General features: G+C 36.6%; 1 protein-coding gene across 1 annotated transcript in view; it reads right to left on the reverse strand.

The window, feature by feature from the left end:
* The window catches only part of THSD7B (thrombospondin type 1 domain containing 7B), a 370,637-nt gene that overhangs the window by 68,034 nt on the left and 286,632 nt on the right, over positions 1-15,971 (reverse strand). The gene's annotated exons all lie outside the window — the stretch shown is intronic.

The following is a 15,971-nucleotide window of genomic DNA, read 5'->3' on the forward strand; positions in this document are numbered from 1 at the left end:
TTCCAAGCTCAGCAGCAGCAAACCTTTAGAAAAATTTTTAAGGAAATTGAAATCAAAGCTAGTGAAGCTAAAAGAATTTGGGGGAAAACACCACATGGGTTTAATACAGGTAAGGCACACTAATCTGACATCTTTCTTAGAGAAGAGAACTTACTTTCCAGAGAAAGGAAATGAAATCGATCTCAGCTGTCTGATTTTGGCAAAGATTTAACGTCATGTCACCTGGGAAGTCATTAGTTAAATTGAAGAAGATGGGGGATTAGCACAAAAATTTTAAATTGGCCTGCAACTGGACAGTAACAGCAACATTAAGTGGGGAACATCAGGCTGGAGGGAAGTTATTAGCATCACTTCTGAGGGACTGGTCTTAGAGCCAGTCTTGGTTAATATTTCACCAGTTATACTGGCACACAACTAGCTATGGAACTGTTAAAGTTGTACTGAAGACAGGAAGCTAAATGACATCTTTATCCAGAGAGAAGTGGGGAGAGCGTGGAGCAAGAACCGCGTGGCACCTGGGCTGGTGTACCAGAGAGGTTGCAGCTCAGTAGTACAGAGCGCAGATCACGTATTTGGAGACTGAATAAAAAAAAAAAAAAATCCACCTTGGGAAACAACAGGCAGGCAGCACAAGAGAAAACACTATGTGATGCAGCTGCGAAATAAAACGGAAGAAAATGCAATTCATGAAGGTATTATGTTAGAATTTCCCTACAAGATAGGATGCAATTGCTGGTGTTTTACAGAGCTCTGCTAAGACCCTCTGAGTGTAGTGTGTACAAATCCAGACGTTTAGTTTCCCAAATTCAAACAGAAACAAGTGCAGAAGAGAAACACCAGGGTGACTGTGAGAATGAAACTCCTGCCTTGCAAGGAGAGGCTAAAAGGGTTTGATATGTCTGGAAACAAAAAGCTGTGAGGGATGGCTCTCTTATCATTAGAGAATAGAGATGTTTTCTCCCTATAAAGTCTGCAGGGCAAGAAAATACCAGAGAGCAGAGCTTTTAGTGCTAATGGAAACTTCAGCAAAGACGAGACAGAAAAAAATACCCATTCACTCAGCCTGGGAATGACATTGGTTTTTAAACAGGAGAGGATGGACCAGCCTTTTCACCAGAGTAATGCAGATTTAATACTGTTTTCAAGTGGCCAATACAGTTGCCTGCAATTTCTGTGACTATAGCAGAGAAGTAAGTCCTTGTGTCCTGTGAAAATACCTGGGGCGTTTCATGCATGAACCTGGAGTAAGGCAGCGTGATACCTGCTGCATGTCTTCTCTCCCACAGGTGATCACATTAATTTTATTGCAAACCTTCAATTAGAGAAGTGAACCAAACAGACAATTAACTTAATGAAACCTCGAATTAAACGCAAATTAAATTTAAGACCACTGAAAAAGTAGTCTTTGACTAGAAGTAGGTAATGAGTTGGGTTTTGTCTTTAGCAGTTGTTCACTGGGTTTAGGTTGTTCTGGAATATCAAAGAGAAGATAAATTGACTTAAGCAATGACTAATGTAAAGCTATTAAGATAAACTCTTGGGTCTTTACAGCTTGTTACAAAATATAATTAAAAAAAAAAAAGCAACCAAAAAATCCAACAAACTTATTCTTAGTAACTGCCTCTAGATAAGGAACGCTTCTTTTTTTCCAGTCAGTGCTGTTGCAACACGAGTGTGAACAGCTTCAGTTTAGGATCCAAACAAGGCTGGTGTGTGGAGCCAGGAGGAAGCATCACAAAAGTGGCTCATTTTGGTTTCCATACAAGCCATTAGGAGTTTTAATCAACTAAATCTAACAGAAATAGGAAAAGGCCTATTATTTAATTTAAGAATTTACCTCCTACCAAATTAGGAAAGTTACTTTTCATGAGTTACCCTTATACACTTCACATATACAAATAAAAGCCAGCAACACTTTTACATGGTAAAACTGGTAAGTGGAAGTCTTCTCTTAAGCAAAGTCTAACTATTTACACACTGCAGGTTATCAACATAATTAAAATGAAATAAAAATAAATGCTTTTTTCCACAAAGCTTAATCGGGGGACAGTACTGTAACTGAGGCTACAGTTTAAAATGAGGCAACATAAACCACAGACCTCTGACAATACTTTACTTTAAATAGAATTATGTTATCTCAGGTTATCCTGGCCTCACCTGGTTCTGCTGTAATTCATTCCTAGTAAGCCTACTTCCTTCCCTGAGATGCTTGCAATGCAATCCAGAGAGCATTTCACATTTGTGTGACTTTGAGGCATGCTCCAAACTTTTGTATTTTTTCCCACTGGCAACACAAAACCTTTTTTAAGAAGCAAATGTTCCTTATTTCACCATTTAAAAGATGCTCCAACAGTGTTGCAAATGCTATTGGACACATTTCAGGGAAGCATGTGGAGACTGATTGTTCCTTTCATTATTAACTCCATTGATAAACATTGGTTTGAGCCAAAAAGTTATCTTTTTGCTTTTAGAGTCAAACTTCATCTGTTACCCAGTCTGCAAATTAGATCTCAATCCAGAAAAAACAGGAAAACTTCTGGTATGTGAAACAATTGACCATTCTATAGGGAGACCACTTTTTAGGACTTTACATATGATTTGGATCAACGGTCTCACCTTCACTGAATAGACAGAAAAAAGTGAAATATTGTGTAAATTGATACTGTTTTCTAAAAAAGCAGAGCCAGTTCTGGGTGTCTTAAAAGTTAATTGGAATTTGCCTTTATTTAATTAAATGATGAGAGTTAGGCCAGAGACATTTGGTTAGAATAACAGAGTAGTTAGAAAAACACTAGCCGAAAGAAAGGACATAAAACTGGTGTTTGCATCTGCTATCACACAATATGCCACGGATTTATGGGCACGCTCCAGAAGCCAAGAGCTGCCATAAACTCCACCCAGCCAGGCAGCGCAGCCGCCGGGCAGCGCGGAGCAGCTGGAGCACACGTCCTAGCCCTCACGGACTACCAACCACCAGCTCAGGCACAGACAATTTACTGTGAATTACAGGGGGGAAAGAAGAAATAAGCCATGTAGAACCCAGATCCGTACACAAACTTCTCACAGCTCCGTTCCAGGCACAGCCTTTTGGTACGGGGTGCTGCGTGAAGAATTACTGTCCAGTGCTGTTCTGCACAGCCGGACACAAAGATGAAGTAACTCCCATAACATCGTTAGGGACTGAAAGAGGAGAATCAGACACTTGTTTTTAAACATAGCGCCATCACAAAAATCAATACCTGTCAGGCACTGATTATTCTTCTGATTGGATTACAAATGAATTTTCATTGCAGTGTATAGAAAACACGTGTATAGAATCAGCATTGCGAGGACTCTGCACACTCTAACAGGTGATGGGACTTGTTACAAAGCAATTTTTTTTATTTTATTTTTTTTTAACAAGCAAGCTATAGCACACAGAGTAAAAGAAACCTTTTACTCCAAAATATGTAAACATTTCATTGGTATCTAAAGGACTTCAGAAATCATCTTCACTGCCTCCCCTTGCCAAGCTCTCAGGTACCGTGGTATGTTACATTATTATGACAGGGTGAAAACAAGGAAATGAAGTTAAAAAAATATTTATTCTTTCTCTAGCTGGGATTAATTTCTGAAGTTAGCATGCAGACATGACCCAAATACACCTTGTACTTAAGAATCTCCTATGTCATAAGTAACTATGCTGAAAATGCTGCTGTTTGCGTACACCTCCTGAGGATATTTATCATGCAAAAATGAAGACAAGAGAATGCTGATGAAAAGCTGTGAGTCATTTATCAAATACTGACCTGAAATTAATAGTAAGAAAAACCTCTTTTATATGCAAATATTTAATCTGATCAAGTTTAATCATCACTTTTCTTTCTCGGGACTGATGAGTTGTGTATGTACTGTGCACTGTAAGATACAATCTTTCATATCTCATTCTCAAGAAAACCAGTTGTTTTGTAAATGGTTGCTCTGGGAACATGTGGAATAGAGAATTAATGTTTTCTTACTATTTTACTCACCTGTCAGACTATCCATAAAGCCTATTTTGTCTGCCCACCTGCTGATCACTCGAGTAATATCTGGTTTACACGGACCAAGTACTTCTATTCTCTCAACAAGACAAACTCAAAGTATAATTGATTTCTCTGATGGATTTTCTAATGAATATCTATTGCTACTCTAGTTGCTAAAGTACTCACTGATGTTTGTGTTCCAACAAATATAAATCTGTTTATTTACTATCCAACTTTACAACCAGCTACTAGCTAGGGAAAGGCAACATAAAAAAAAAAAAAACAAACAACAACAACAAAAAAAAAAACACCAAAAAAACCCACAAAAAAAAACCCACAAAAACCCAAACATCGATGCCCATGCATTTAGAAATGTTTAGCTGCAAACAGGCTGACTGGTGGGAGCACCATCTTGCAACCCTTCTCTGTGACTAACCACGGGAGCAAAATCCTCTGTCCAGTAACAAGATCTGAGCCTTATTAAAAAGCACCATGATTACATTCTGTACATCAGACTCTAACTAAACTCCATGCTGAACCAAAACAGAACTTAAAGTGTTGCTTTGCTGTACTGTAGTTTTATCAAAAATATCCATTATGTTAACAAAAATTAATATCCCTGGTCCAGACAGGATATAGATTTACATCAGAACTTGGATTTAAAGCTAGGATTTAACTTCTCAAAGAGGACACCATGTACAAGATGGATAAAAATTTGGCATGGATGTTTTGATCCTGGTCAGGATCCCTAGTTACAAAGGAGTAATTCCTTAATAACTGGATTAATAACAGCAAAGAGAGTATACCACTTAGTTGACAGAAGAATCATTTACATAGACAAATATATGTTCCAGATGGCCACTTGAGAGTACACTGAATTTAAATTAATGCAACAGATTGGCTTTATTTTAAGACATTTTGAAAATCTGCATGCTCATAAAGGGCCATATGTTGGACTTTGTGACCACTAAGCATTCCCATCAAAACCAAAACCAACTGAGGTGCCTCAGGAAATTCCAGCCACTGCAGCTGCACTACCTGAAAGCACGGACTGAGGACCATAAGTCTTCTTATATGCCAAAGACTGAATGAAAAACCTAAACACCATGTATAAAGGAGAACACTGTATAACATCATTAACAATTTTTTTACTAATTTTACCAGTTAAATAAACACGTAATAAGACATTATAAAAGCAGCATATGACTAGGTCTTCGTTACTTTTCAAAATCTTGCTTAGAAGATACTGCTAAACTCTATTTTTTCAACATTACTCTTTTTACTGACTCTTCAGAATAAGAATAAAAATATCTTTATGCCTGGTAGCTAATTTAAAAGTTCATGAACCTCATAATATCCCTTAAAAAAGGAAAAATTCTCATCTTTACTTACTAAAGTCATAATTAAAAACTTAGTTATAATTTAAAACTAACTTATAAGAGCATAAAGAACATGTAAACTTAACAGATGTTGGAATAAATTTTTGAATGTAGAGTGACCAGCAGAGCTGAGATATTGTTTAGCATTTCTAATTGCCAAAGTGCTTACTAATTAATAATAATTATCCAATTCTCAAGATCCTGCAGAATAATTGGATAAAATAATTCTGACCATGTAAAAGACATCTACAGTTTTTATCCGATGTGGCATGGGGCATTTTCCACATGATTTCATAGCAAACCATTTTTATCCAGTAAAAATGAATCTCGTTATTTTTATTAATGATTCTAAACTATTAAAGAAAAGGGTTTTTTAAAATCCAGGAACAAATTTTTGGTTCAGAAACAATTAAGACTGTTCAGTGACAGCACTGTAATTACATATTAGATTATTCAGGAAATCCAAAAGTTAAAAGTAAGGTTAAGAGAAGTTGAGCGTTTCGCTGTGGTTCCACCTCACATCGAGCAGAGGTGGATTACTGGAAGGACCTCACTGATTCCAAACACAAAACTGGCAGGTGGGACTCAGGGAAGGCTCTTCCCATCCATCCCACCAGAAGTCACTACACAAATGAAATCACAGCAAAGCTGAACCAACCAACAGAGGGCAGCTGACTCACAGGTATGTGAAATTCTTCTTCCTGCCAAAACCCACGGCAAAAAGCCCTTGCCATCAATGAAATCCAAACTGACACCAAATCTTTTTACCTGAAATCTATAATGCCAGGATTGGACAAAGCTTTGCTAGTGGAGCTAGCATGTTTTCAAATAATAAAGATAATATTTGAGAAAGAAGGATATAAACTTTTCGAAGTTCAAATCAGATGAGTGCTCTGAAACATGCAACTCATAACTGTTCAGTTAAAGTTTTTCAAATTTTGCAGAAATTCTCAAGCTATCCATCTCTGCTATCATTTCAAAAATTGAAGTTTGCATACCATAGTTATTCTTTAACGTTAACTCATATGGAGAAAAATCTGGTTTTATAATGTATGCTGGTTATAACCTTAATTAAGGAAAAAAACATAATACTAATCTACCAACTAAGGAAAATAATTACCCAACAACAAAACTAAAAAAAAAAAACATTAAAATTGGTTGTTCTATTGCTTTGACAACAGCATGTGGTTCAATACTAGAGCCAAATTAATTCTCCATTGAAACGTAAGCAACCATTTTAAGCCTGCTTTTTAAATTATTAAAGTGTAGCTAACATCTGTTTATTGTGAAACCACAAATGAGTCTCATCCCTTTTAAAATTAATCTGTAACTCTAACAAACACGCAGACTATACTTGCCATCAAACTATAATCGATGCTGGGTAAACTTTATTAAGTGCACTAATATTTAATTATCTTTGGTTCTGAGTTTGAATTCCAAAGTCAATCTGGAACAGCTGAGACACCGTCATGTGCCACATCTGTCAGTGAATAAAAGGGCTCACAAAATGCTCCCTTCATAAAATGATACAAGTTTCCTGGTTAAGTTACAATATGGGAAACAGCTGAGTCAAAAATAATATAAATTATAGACAGATTAAAAGCCCTCATAACTTTTAATTAAGCAATAAATCACAACAGACTACACAGGACTGCTGATTTATGCACTCCTCGAGTGAGAAGCAGTAAATAAAATTAGGACAGAATATACATCTTATTGTAGAAGAAGAATTTATCCTTTGGCATTTCATTCATACAGAAAAATCTGCTTGTCTTAGTTTTCCTACTGGTGACTATAGCCTGCAACACACTTAATTTATAACACAAAGACATCTCACAATCTACAGATAATGAGGAAGGATTAGCTAAATTTGTGCAAACTCATACTTGCAACTCTTTCCTTAGTGTCCCTGTTAAAACAGGGACTTCAGGAGGCAGGGAGAGCTCCAGACAGCTGTACAGTGGAGACAGCTTTAATTTCTCCTTTCTTTCCCCAAACCCACCTGCATGTGACTAGAATTGATTTCAACTTTTGGAAAACAGCCCTTGCAAACAACAGACCTCCCTGACACAGGGGTTGTATTTGACAGCCGCTCAGAAAGCTGTAATTGGGCCTTGAGATCCGAAATCTCAAAGTGGTTTATATTCCAGCTAGCAATCTGGTAATGCTGACGATCCTGATGCTGTCACCTGAAAAAGATGCAAAATTCATGTATTCAACTTGCAGTTCAAATGCAGGCATTTAGCTGATGGCAAACCCGGCACAATCCTTCCAGTCATGTGAGGAGAGATCAAGAGGAATACAGAAGGTCATTTGCACTTTTATTCTGATGTCTTGGAGGAAGAAGAAACCAATTAAACAACATAAAAAGAAAATAAAATCCATTCCTGAATCTATTAATCAGCTACAGTGCATAAAACAAAGCAAACAGAACAAATGATATGGGTATAATTCCTGGGAAATGGCCACAAGAAATGTCTGCACCAGAAAAAATATTAACACTTGTTAAGTATTAATCAATGATAACTGCTGTAGATGGAACAACACGGCAATATTAACTACTTAAAGAAGGCAAGACCAGGGTTATTTTAAGGACCATAATGCAAGAGGTGCCTGAGCGTTCCTGGGCTTCTCAGTAGCTTTGACAGATGAATTCACATTGCATACATCTTCATGTCTACTCTCCCTGTTTGAGCAGCAACTTCATTTCCAATTATTCTCTTATTCATAGAGGAGAGTCAGAAAGTAGGAATTTTCTGCTCTGAATGCTCAAGATATGTTCACAGCGTGCAGGTGAGTCAGACCATCTTTAACAAATTCTGTTCCTCTAAGAATAAAGCCAACCAACTGAATTCGGTCAGCCTGAAACTGAGGACACACAGAATCTGCTATATATTTATAAGGAAATTCAGTCCTTTGAAAAGACACTGTTGTCCACTGGAAAAATGAAAAAAGTGACCAAAATCTTAATTAACAACCAACCTAGAGATGTATACCTAGCAGAGCAAATGCATAAGATCTCAAGATGGAGGCCTGTATGACACATATCCAGACTTAGATATTTGGCTGACTGAAGGTTGTATGAGATACTCTGTCCTGCAGAGAGGAAACTCATTTCTTTACTGCAGTTTCTCAGTATCAGATCTGGGGGCATACTGCTGTGATGTCCTTTCTTAAAAGCTTCTTCCTAGAATAGCCTCAAACTGGTTTCTGGGGGTAGTAGATGTTAACTCAGGCCCACGCCAGTACCTAATTAGCCAACTCAACCCAGTCTGACTCAGCCCAACACAACCTTCGTTCAGGCTGGACATTCTGCATCAATATTCAGATTGTGCACACACAAGCTCCCTAGATCGAACAAAGCTGGGCTGCCTTCTGCTTAATGCATTCCCATTCAACGTCTTGCCAATATCTTGTTGCATTCACACTTCAAAAAGTTTAGAAATCATGTGGCAGGTTCTACAGAACTATAATTTATTGTAATTGATTTCATTACTTGACTTAGAATCCATTTAAAAAGAAATTTCCACATTCATGTCTTCTATTATAGCAAACATTGTTTCGTAATTAGCAAGATAACATTTTGGAAACAGACTTTGTACACAGAGAAATTATAAAAGAGTAAAGAGAAGGAAAATGTGTCAAAACCTTCATTTAACTTACCAAAAGCAAGATAAGGGATACTTCTGTGTAACTCACTTTTTCTGATGTCACATGTGATAAAATGCATGATGCCAAATACCTGTTTTTCACATCTTTTACCATATGAAAAGGTGAAGACGTACCAACATTTTTATTCTGAATATCCTTAGGTTCGTTCCAGTTAGAACAGAAGCTACATCCTTATTTTAACTATTATGCAGCACTTCCCCTTCCTTAACGATTGTGAATCTAAAACTGAGAACAAATCACATTACAAAACTTTGCAGAAAAAAAACAGAAAACTCTCTAAACAGAGGAAGGAGGGGAAAAAACAGCCAAGATTAAATCTGCTGCCAAGGAATAACCAAGGCATCAATCCTTTGTGTTCTCCTGCTCCTAAGACAAAGACAAGCAAGAGTAAGTTCAGTCTCAGTGTTAGATGCTGTCACGCTGATTTATGACACACAGTGTATGCTGGTCCTCCAACATGACATATTGTCCACAAGAGATTCAGCACAAACCAAACTTCTTTCCTTAAAAAATATTGTCCAGACCAATTTAACTTCAGTTCCTTAGGTGAAATGCTAATACTTTCTCCACTGGGCCACCTGACCTTCTATGGATGATTTTCCATTTAATTCCACCTCCTCTGCAGAGAGATAAACAGGACAAAGCACTTTTGGTACAACTCCTGTCATTCACTATATTTTGCAATATGCTCTCATATTCAACAACAAATATCTTTTTCAACAACAAATGTAGGAACTGTATTCGAATCAGAAATAATTATGGGTAAATTTTCAGTTCCAGAGATGCAAAGACTTTATTTTACAGCAAAAAGTCCTGCTTTGATACATATTTCATTAAGAACTTGGTAGGTAGAAAAAAGTAGTTTAATCAATGAGCATAAAGCTGATAATTTTTTTGGAATTAGAGTAATTCTGCAAAAGAAGACTATCATTGTAAGATATTTAATTTCACAAATCGCAGATGTACTCTTATGATTACAGAAAACAGCATTACACCATACATGAAGATGGATTATTATTAAAGAGAAGTTTAAAGGAGCAATATAGAAAAAAAGTGAAAAATATTATTGAAGAAGTTGTTAAAACGCTCCATTTTCGCAAGGCTAAAGCTTTTCATGAGTGGAAATTGTGAAAATATGTTTACATGACTCTTTATTCAACAGAAAACCTGCAGGAGAAATGAAAATCAAGTGTGGATAGCTATTGAAGCTGAATACAAAATTAATATACGCTGGGAATTAGAGTAGATGCTACAGGGTCATTATCCTGAAGGTCAACATGGGAAATAACTGTATTTTCCTTGAGAAGCAAAGCAGTAACCAGTGACATGGTGGACTCTCCAGACATTTGCTTTGGGAAGATGAGATAGTGCTCAGGCCACACAGATTTGGATTGCTAGTTTTGCTCATTTAATGATCTAAATTACTGTTTAGTATCAAAACTTCCAGCTGCAGCAAGAAAAGCGTAAGGAAACCAGGAGGTTCTCGCTATTTTTTGACACTGAAAATTCTCCTACATTAGTGTAGCAGACAAAAATACTTGTCATTTTTATGACACTGTAAAACCACACTAGAAATCAGAGGACAAATGTTTTCAATGCTGTAATTCCTTCCTTTAAGGGTGAGTGGGAAGAAATCAGACCTTCTGAAGGTAAAACCAAGATTAAGGATAGGATTTTTGTTTCCAGAATTTAGTTGCACATGAAGCAAATGAGTGTTGATAGACAGAGCCGGAGGAAAATACAGGTCAGCTGTGTTCTTGCATGCCACAAAAAGGGATCTTACACAGCTGATCCTACTGATACAGCAGTACAGGACTGGGCTCAGAAATAAACTCCTGGCAGACAAAATCTGTGAGAGGAAAAGATGGAGTCCCTCAAAAAAGTTCAGTGACTTCTCTGACAATTAGAAATCTATCTTATAAAATAATTGATTTAAGCAGGAGCTATTTATAGCTAACACATTATAAGACCAATTTCTGATACTGAAAGGTAAGGGTCATACATGCAACTAACTCACCATCCAGGGATTGGATGTGAGCTAATTCAGTGACAGTAATGAAAGACACTGGGCTCAAACTTAACTTCTAACAAAAGAGCCTAACAATTTTGAAAATGCTTCATAGACTTGCACATATACATACATAGACATACTTATGCAAAGGAAAAGTAGAGCTGAGTATTACACCAAAACAAAGCATGAAAATAAAATATTTTATAGTCAGATACACTCAAAATTAAGAGAGAAAACTATTTTGATAATTCAGTTAGATAGGGGACAAAAATAAATGAAAGAGGTTGCAAATATCTTGCGTCAGCAAGTAGGAACAGGAATGTAACTTGAAGGAAGGAAAACAGGAGAAATACAGTAGTGTTATACGTTGCTTATTCAGAAACTTTACTGCATATAAAATTACTGCTCTGAGAGCAGTTACCTACATAAAAATTTACTTTGTTTCATTACAGTGTCCTGTGACAAGCCATGCTATGTGGCTCTTCTGTAGGCAGATTTCCTCTGACACAGTGATTTTCGGACCATGGAAACTTAGCTGGCCAAATGTGAGCCAAAAATTGCCTTGAGAAACAGCTACTGAATGTGAGCAAGTCAGACTTTAGCGTGCATACTATTATGCTGGTTTTCTTTGTGGGGTTTTTGAGGAATTAAAGTGTGAAAACCCCTAGAAACATCTCAACAAAAGGCTTTTCCTAACATTACAGATGAGAAAAGGGGAAAGATCACAGACACACACACTCCACCTCTAGCACCAAGCCCAGCTTTGCCTTGCAACAGATAGTGACTTCTGTAGTTAACAGCAGTCTCTGAGCCCATTCAATCTTGTACATTTTAATGGTGACTTTTTAAAGCCTATAATTTTGTAAGATTTTCACTTCTGAAAAGAAATTTGACATGGTTTTTTGCTGATCAAAAAAATTTGTTTTCTCTGAAGCACAAGTGGGACTAAACCACTCATTTTTTATGAAAAGGTTAACAGAAATTCATACATCTTCACACCTGCTTCTGAGAGATCTGATCTGTGAATGTACCACTGCCCCCTTTTCCCCTTCGCTAAACTTCTGTATGCAATTTCAGCACAAGTACTTGCAATTGTAATGTGCAAGGTGTCTGTATATCTCATATTCTAGAGTGAACACCGGAAAATGTCATTAAGAATAAAATATTCATTTTAAAGGAAGCAGTAAGTTTAAATTTCAAATACATTTTTTTTTCCTGCTATGCCTGCCTTTACAAATGCTCCCAATCCTTTAAAAATGTTTGCTTAAATATATACAGTACATATAAAGGGAATAAACTACTTGCTATGATATTTGTCCTTTAGCAGGATCCAGTAAGAGAGAGAGGGGGAGGAAGCAGAAGGAGGGAAAAATCTTGACAAGAATATATATTAGAGCAATCAATAAAAAGATAATCCTTGGAATTCATGAGTCTTTAAAATAAGATGCATTTTCTTGTAGTAATCCTAAAAACCTATAAAAGAATATTCAAGCAATAAACCCCCCATAACTCATATTTAACCTTTCATCATGTAGAACTACATATTAAATAGCTTAGCAACTGCATGCTGTGTAACTGCATTCAAATAAGAGCAGAAATAGAAAAATGTAAATGCTACACCTCTTAACATGCATTGCACAGCCAAGAACATCTGCCAGCTGACCCCATAATCCAATCGGCTGTTCAGAGGCAATCATATCCTTATCTAAGAGCTGTAGAGCTTCTACATGCCATGCCCATTTTCTTTAAGAGATGGAGCAAAATGTAGTTAACCAACTCTTCAACAACTTTCAAACACTTAGGGGTACGAGACGAAAGTAATTCAACATATTACACGGACCTGCATTAAAATACTGTCGTCCTTTCCTCAGATATTGTAATTCATTTTTTAATTTCACAGCACAACAACACAGAGGAAGTTTAAGGCTGAAGTGACTACATCAAATCAAGTGCTTACCAAGTGTATACAGCCCACACAAACTGTTTGTCATTTCTAGTAGAAAATAACAAAACCTGGAATAAAATCTGGAAGAGCTCAACTTAGCCCATCGACTGTAATGAGAAGAAATACATAAAAGCTGAATTAATTGTGCTAACTCTGAGTTTACTTCTCACATCTACTGCAAAAGGAGTGGACTGCTTGAGAGGCTCTACAGGCAGGGGGGGATGAAGATATCTGAATGAGTGGCTTCAAAATACTCCAGAAGAGCCAAAAACTCTGTGGAATTAAGAGCATAACCCCAATGGAATATCATGCAGTAACAGAATGTGTTATTATCTCTGAATAAAATTAAATTTCTGCTAAAAAATTCTGTCCTAAGTACACAAACAACCTGCACTACACTGACTGAACTTATCCTAGGAGGACAGTTTGTTATGAAACAGATTATGTGATTCAAATAACTATTTATATGCATCAAATAAATTGGTTTGATCATGCAAATTGCTCCTCTCTCCAAAGCTTTGCTTAAGTATCTGTACTGGCAGGGGGGCACTGGACATGGTGGGAAATAGTAAGAAAATTGTTGGAATAGTGTTTCAAGTAACACTCTCTGTAGGTAAATTTATGTCAAATACCTGGAAGACATTGAAAAAACAGACATAAAGGTGTCTGCCAAGAAGCCTAGAAAACACCCTTCACAAGAAGAGGGTGAAAAGCTTATTTGGCTTAATGAGAAAAAGACACAAATGGACTGAGGGCTTTAATTATAAGACACTGGAAAATGGATGGTCCTCCAAAGTAATTGATTAAGCAATAACAAGACCCAAGCTCAGAAGCAATAATTTAAAAAGAATAAATTAAAATACTGGAGGAAATAATAAGGGAAACCTACTGGTGCCTAAAGGAGTTTATCCTTGGTGCTAAGTTATCTAACATCTTTATCAATTCCATAAAACACAATGTAACATGGTAGCCAGTGAAAGATAGAGCAAATCTCAGCAGAGAAGTGGTTTAGCTTTCTTTTGTCTGATACCAAACAAAAGCAAGTATTTTACTGCAGGTATTTAACCCAGATTATATAAAAATAATTAGGATGCCACATATTTACATGCAAAGAATCTACAGCGCTTTGCTCTAGGATTTAAACACTGCCCAGACCAGAGGAAACAGAAGACAATCTGCCTTGCAGTGGATTAATGATATGTGTCCAGTTTAGCTAAACAGTAGTGCAATCAGCTAATTTAGTTTACCATCTGGGTAGGCAACTTGTGCATGCTGCAATGTGCCTAAGGACCTCTGTGTTTCTAAATCAGTGCTGGAAGTCAAAGTCCAGTGGGTACAGAGTAAAACTCCTTCCAAACTGCACAAAGGATTAAGAAGCATTTGGGGAGGCAATGAAGAGAAACATGTACATGCTATGTGCATATGTGTGCATATATAAGTGTACATATATATACACACACTTTCCTTATTAGCACAAATTCTTCTTATCCTAAAAGCTCCAAAATATATAGGATCTGATCCAATCCTATCAATCTAAATTGGAAAAAGATAATCAATTCCTGTGCTAAAACAGCTTCCATTTCTGTCCCAAAAAAACCCCAAACAAATCCACAGGCAAAGAAACAAGGAACCCCCCAAAACCAACCAAACACCACCCCAAAACCAAAAAAGTCACAAATCTAAAGAAACAGACCTTAATACAATTCTAAGGTGCCATTACTAGATCCCACAACAGAAAGCCCTCTAATGAATTCAGTGAGTTTTTGATCAAGACTGTGTTCCTGGTAAAGAGGCAAAAAACATCAACCACGTTTATAATAATACCAGCCGTGGCACTTTGCACCGATAAACCATACAAAGACATAATTTCCAAGTTTAAAACATTTCTTCCCTTTAATAACTTCTGAAAGGCTTTTGAAATTAGCAGATCTAATGTGTGTGGGAATAGGCAACACTTTATAGCAATAGGTTTACTTTTAATGGAAGTAGTCTGCTGCGTCTATGGGTAACAAACCCCAGTATCTTTTCATTACAAAGGAGCTTATTGTTACCATACAACTTACTGTGGGATTTCATTTTGCCTCTTTGGTGATCTGTCTGATCTATTAAGAAAAGCACTGAGGTATGGACAACATACACTTTATTGCAGTTTTATATTTTTGTAGTCCCTGCTGCTTCTGTTAGGCTACTGCCTATGAATGTCAACTAGTAATAAGAAAAAAAAAGAAAAAAAGTATTTACCAAGTTTCTCACAGGAAAAAAATAAACTGTGGAGAAAATGAGGCAAGTTCAGAATCAGGTGTTAGAAGTGGTGCTGCATCCCGGGACATGACTGCTGCACCAATGGTTGCACAGAAAAACAACTGGATCCACCAGCTCTACCACCTACAAGCCACTACATGAATAAATCTTTGTATGAATGCTATTAAAGTCCTTCTACGCATACTATGAAAAAATTTTTTATATATATATTCATAACATATATATTAAGTCCCTTCAGCACGACTGTTTCTATTAATTCATTTTCATGGTTGAATCTGAAATAAAGGATAGGCAAAACTAAATAGTACTTCATCAATGTTAATCAGTGTTGAGAATTAATCAGCAAGTGTAGAAAATCACTATTAGTTTTGCAGAAATGCATACAGCATGAAGTAGCATTTAAATAGATGCTGATCTTTTTTTAAGAGTAGCAATTTAAAGATTACTTTTCTCTGATGGGATACTTCAGTATTGAATATACAGAGATTAATGTTCAAGGGAACTTGTGTTGAAGAGAAATGTTGCTAAAAATAGCAATATATATTTAATAAATGTTTCTGCAGCAACCATAGTCTCAGAGAGAATTAAAAGTTTTAAAGTACCCATAACATCTGAGCTCTCTGATGCCTACACTCTGTCCAGGTGGGATTATTCATCCAGGGCTTCCTGTACTCCAGGAGATAAAAATTTCTTCATAT

This window comes from Athene noctua, chromosome 7, assembly GCF_965140245.1.
Source record: "Athene noctua chromosome 7, bAthNoc1.hap1.1, whole genome shotgun sequence".
Lineage (NCBI taxonomy): Eukaryota > Metazoa > Chordata > Aves > Strigiformes > Strigidae > Athene > Athene noctua.